Genomic DNA, 5,787 nt, shown 5'->3' with positions numbered 1-5,787 from the left:
TATACCTGCAAATTAATATTAAATACTTACTTGGTTCTTCTCAGAAGCTCATCATTTTTTTCTTACTATGATTCCATCCAGTTCTGACAAGATTTTGTCAGAACTGAAATAACAGTTTTGTCAGAAAATGAAATCAGTTGCTGTCCGTTAATATATCAGTTGCTGTCAGTTATAACTGAAAGGACAATTCCCCCACTTTCTGTGCCTGCAATGAGTGTTGGTGTGTATTTTAGTCCAGTAGTTAATGGAGCTCTGTACATCTTATGCTATTAAAACATTCAGGTATGAGTTTTTGAAAGCGCTGCCATTCCTTTTGCTGTATGAATTGAAGTTATAACTGAAAGGGCAATTGATGTGCAAGGTAATGTCCATGTTTCCATATGGCTCAAATGGGCAATATTACAATTTAACAGCGTGCTGACCCTGAAGCTGTTACAGGGTCATTGTCATTTTTAAAATGGAGAACAGAGAATTCCTTCGATCACAGTGGGCAAACAGGAAGTGGGAGAGGAGAAAGAGATATATAAGCAGGCTACACGGGAGGTAAGTTTGACGTGTGTATGTTTATTTTGACATTTGATTTTCAGTTCAGGTTTAAACATTGGTACCATTTGTCAGTTGTGGTCTGTTGCAGGAAAATGGTCGGATTTTGCCTGTAGTGTGAACCACACTTAAAGAGAAATCAAGAATTGAACTTCAATCCAATCGGTAACTGATATCCACTTTTACATGAGAAATCTATTCCTTTTCACAAACAGATCATCAGGGGGCGCTGTATGGCTGATATTGTGGTGAAACCCCTCCCACAGGAAACTGTGAGGAAAATGGTCCTGGCAGTTTTCTGTCTGTGAACCTCGTTGCATTGTGGGAAGTAGCTGTTTACAGCTGTTTCCAACTGCCAAAAAAACAAGCAGCATCACCTTCCACTAACATCACCCGCCAGCAGTAAAATGTCACCATGTGATAAATGTCAGAATGTAAATCAGGGAGAGGAACGATTTTACAATGGGCAAACGCTGACTAAATCATTTATACATAATTATTGTAAAAATTAAGCACTTTCTTTATTACATCATTTTTACTGGAGTTCCTCTTTAAGTAGTAAGAGCAAAGGTAAGGCAGTGAGGGCATGATGGGAAAAAATTATGTGGCAGGAAAAGGGCTGCAGTATGATAATAACCAAAAAGTACCGAGACAGCATTTTTGTATTTAATTGGGTCAAACAGCAATTGCTTGTCCTGTACACACAGTGTGCTTCTATTCTGGCATCTTCAAATGGGGCAGAGAGAGATTAAAGATGTAAATATACTACATGACTGATTGGGGACACATCTGAAGCCATATTCAAAAACGTTTGTATTTATTGAAATACGCTGAAAGAGAAAACCAGCCTGAATTCAAATATGTCTTAGTTATTAAAGGAAAAGCAATTTCCTAGTCTGGCAGAGAAATCGTTATCTGCTTTAATCAACTCTAATCTGTAACTGTAATATTTCTTTCATTGCTTGTATGTGATATGAATGAAAGGGATATTAAAGTAAAGCTTGTTCATAAGGGGCTACTGCTAGTCTGCATTACACAGTTTGGAAGAGCTAGCTTTCTCCGGAACACAGAAAGCAGTTCTTGACCAGCATGCAATGCTTTTAGCATCATAGTACATGTTTTTTTTACACATTACTTCCAAATACAAACACAAGAAGGCAGGTCCTCACATAATAGCAATGCAAGTACTTCGGGTATCACAGAACAAACAGATGTTGCAGTGCATTACTGTGGTAATTCCTGATGTACAACTTCAGTGCAGTCTTAGCTCTGGTGCAGTGTGATCACTCCAGATGGCCAAGTGTAAAAGAACCCTTAAGATAAACTCTTTGAATGCAAAGGAAACCAAGTTGGCCCAAAGTTCACCCTCTTTGCTACTCACTAGTTACACAGGGAAATCATTGTTCCAGAGTGTAACTTCATTGGAAGTCTGAAGTTGAAGTAGTGATCACTTTAGCATTGTTTTCAAGGTCCGTGACTACTCTTTGTTCTTCTGTATCTGCACTGTAGTGGGCAAGGCCACGCCCTCTCCCATCTCCTCAGGAGTGATAGCCTTTATCATTCACCTGTGAAGCAGTATAGTTAAAAATATTCCTTTAGACTTGTAAAAGCAGGGAAGTACCAAGTCTCATGTCTATTAATTACACAGCAAGTCCAAAATCTGATTCTGTGGCCCCACGATGTGACACTTCTCTCCTCTAACTCAACACACAAGATCGGTACAATGTGTAGACCTCATTCTCCTAAGCCAGACATGTCCAAAGTTTGGCTATCGGGCCAATCATGGCCAAGGTCGGACTCTATTTTCTCCCCAAAACCTTCTCCTTTTTGGCCGCACTCCGCCGCAGCTCCATGTGATGATTGGCGTGCCCACATCAGCAATGGTGATGTAGAGGGCTGCCCTCTACTTACAGATGCCTGTAATGATTGGCCAACCCACATGAAAAGGCGAGCTGGGGGCGAGGCCAGGCACGATGTAGAGTACTGTCCAACTGCCTGTTCAGTCATCTAGTGCTGCTCTTCTCATGCCGACCACAGTAGCAGAGAATGCTTGTTATCAGCTGCTACCTCTCTTCCGGGCATCCGTATTGTTCACAGCGACTCCCATTCACTATGCTTGTGTCACAGTATCTGCACAACCATGCCCCCTATATATGCCAGATCACATCAAAACTATCTTTGGAACCTGCAGTGCTAGGGAACTTACATTTTGGCACAAACTTAGATCAGGGATTCCCCTCCATCATCTTTAAATCTGGGGTCTATATGGTTGTGTAGATACTGTGGCACAAGTATGATGAATGGGGTTCCTGTGAACAGTGTGGAAGCCCAGAAGAGCATTAGATGGCACTGAACTTAGTTCTCGCAGTATATTCCCCCATATCAAACATATTCCCCCATACACACAGAAAGATAGAGATGGCTCGAACCTCCGATTTTCGGTTTGCGAACCTCGAATGCGAACTTCCGCAAAAGTTCGGTTCGCGCGAACTTTCGCGAACCGCAATAGACTTCAATGGGGAGGCAAACTTTGAAAACTAGAAACATTTATGCTGGCCAGAAAAGTGATGGAAAAGATGTTTCAAGGGGTCTAACACCTGGAGGGGGGCATGGCGGAGTGGGAGACATGCCAAAAGTCCCGGGGAAAAATCCGGATTTGACGCACAGCAGCGTTTTAAGGGCAGAAATCACATTGCGTGCTAAATTGGAGGCCTACAGTGCTTTAAAACATCTTGCATGTGTATACATCAATCAGGAGTGTAATTAGTGTACTGCTTCACACTGACAGACCAAACTCACTGTGTAATGCACCACAAACAGCTGTTTGTGTAGTGACGGCCATGCTGGACTGGTGCTCACCATGGCGAGAGTGCAGGCGATAGCGGTTTTCAAGCCCATATGGTCGCCGGGCTGAGGTAGCTCAATGACAGAACAACAGTGACTGTCCAGCTGATCGAATTTGGTCTGTCCACAATGAAGCAACAACCTTAGTATCTTGGGTGTGCCACCCCGAGACACTCATATAGCCGGCGGTCATTGCATCATTGTGATACGCAAGCCCCTTCACCGCGGCAAGATAACTATCACAAAGGGGAATTGACACATGTACATGCCTTTTGTTTTGTTGTTGCAGCTGCAGTGCAGCCAGAAAAATAAGGCAGGCATGTACACACACCCAAAAAAATTGTTATTGGTTTTGTTAGCGGCCTCTTCTAGCAGTGGCCTTAAAAATTCAGGAATCCACCTGTAGTCCAGAACTCTGTTGGTGGTGGCGAAGAAGGCAGTCAAGCGGTCTGCAGGCAGAGATGCTGTGTGGGAAGCGACTTAGTCTTGGGGCAGTCACACGGAGTGCAGGCAGAGATGCTGTGTGCGGGGACTGACTTAGTCTTGGGTGGGCAGTAGCCCTCCGGGATCCATGCCTCATTCATTTTGATAAGGGTGAGGTACTGAACACTTCTTTTCTCAGTGACAATGCCTCCAGCTGCGCTGAAGGTCCTTTCTGACCGGACGCTTGAGGCAGGGCAAGACAGAAGTTAGATGGCAAATTGTGACAGCTCTGGCCACAGGTCAAGCCTGTGCACCCAGTAGTCCAGGGGTTCATCACTGCTCATAATGTCTACATCCAGACCGCATTTCCGACATCACCATGAGATTGCTGGAGCGTCCTGTCCTTGCCTGCTCAAACATGGGAGAAAGATTACTGGCAGTGGTACCTTTATTCCGCTGTGCTGTGACATCACCCTTAAACGCACTGTTCTGCAAGTGCTGCATCCTTACTGCCTTCAGGTGAGTTGGTAACATCTCCGCCACTTTGTGCTCATACCGAGGGTCTAGTAGCGTGGCCACCTAGTACAGCTCATTCCCCTTGAGTTTTTTTTATACGGGGGTCCCTCAACAGGCTGGACAGCATGAAAGATGCCATATGCACAAAGTTGGATGCAGACATACTATCCACCACCTCTTGCTCTTCCTCAGTGTTGTCATCTAAGTTCTCCTCCTCCCCCCAGCCACGAACAATACCAGGGTAAAAAACAGCACAAGCTCCAGTGGCGGCGCCACGCTGGGGCTTACCCAGGCTTCAGCCCCAGCTGGCAACTCATTAGCCCCCCTCAAAGCCCCCCCGACGCCGGCTGCCGCAAGTGTCGCTCCGACCCGACCTCGGGTCACTCTGGGCTGGAAAAGGAGTAGACGCTAGAAGGGCGGGGTTACTCTGGGAGAGCAGTGGTGACACTAGGAGAAGGGCGGGTTACTCCGGGCTAGTTACTAGGAAAGCGTGGTGAGAAGGGCGGGGTCACTCTTGGCTGGACACTGGGAGAGGAGCGGCCCGCCCCAGGGGGAGGTACCACGGCGTTATAAAATGTGTGAGTGTGATGTGTCACTCACGTCCGGCGTGCGTCACGTGACACTTGCCGCCGCCGCGCAGCCGGTTGCCGCCCTGCGTCACACTCTCCACTCTCTCTGCGCCGCGGCACGCCAGGCCAGTAAGGCCACTGAGGCCAGTCACGCAGTGCGAGTGTGACACACACCCCCACCCAGGCAGGCAGGCCAGGCACCGACCCACACAGACCGGGTCGGACTCGGACAGTCAGACAGCGCACGGCACAGCTCGGGAGTGGACTGGAGGAGGCTGGAGCTGACAGGACGGCCAGCCAGGCAGCAGGACTTGGAAGTCGGAACTCCGACAACAAGGTGGGTGCGGTGCGCCGGTGGCTGTCCTCTCCAGCCAGGCCAGCCAGTCGTCAACTAATTCCAAATTGTTTTTCTGCCCTGGGGGCCCCCCCACCACCACCAGCCAGCAGGCCTGAGGCCTTCCCACCAGGCCTGAGCTGCCCTCCCTGGGCTGGGGCCCCCCATCCCACCACCACCACCAGCCAGGCCTGAGGCCTTCCCACCAGGCCTGAGCTGCCCTCCCTGGGGCCCCCCATCCCACCACCACCAGCCAGGCCTGAGCGGTGCCCTGGGCCCCCCATCCCACCACCACCAGCCAGGCCTGAGGCCTTCCCACCAGGCCTGAGCTGCCCTGTAACCCCCCATCCCACCACCACCAGCCAGGCCTGGGGCCCCCCATCCGACCACCACCACCAGTCAGGCCTGAGCTGCCCTGGGGCCCCCCATCCCACCAGTCAGGCCTGAGCTGCCCTGGGGCCCCCCATCCCACCAGTCAGGCCTGAGCTGCCCTGCTGGGGCCCCCCACTCCCACCAGCCAGGCCTGAGCTGCCCTGGGGCCCCCCACTCCCACCAGCC

The sequence above is a fragment of the Hyperolius riggenbachi genome, chromosome 10 (assembly GCF_040937935.1).
Source record: "Hyperolius riggenbachi isolate aHypRig1 chromosome 10, aHypRig1.pri, whole genome shotgun sequence".
Lineage (NCBI taxonomy): Eukaryota > Metazoa > Chordata > Amphibia > Anura > Hyperoliidae > Hyperolius > Hyperolius riggenbachi.
This window is presented reverse-complemented; position numbering follows the sequence as displayed.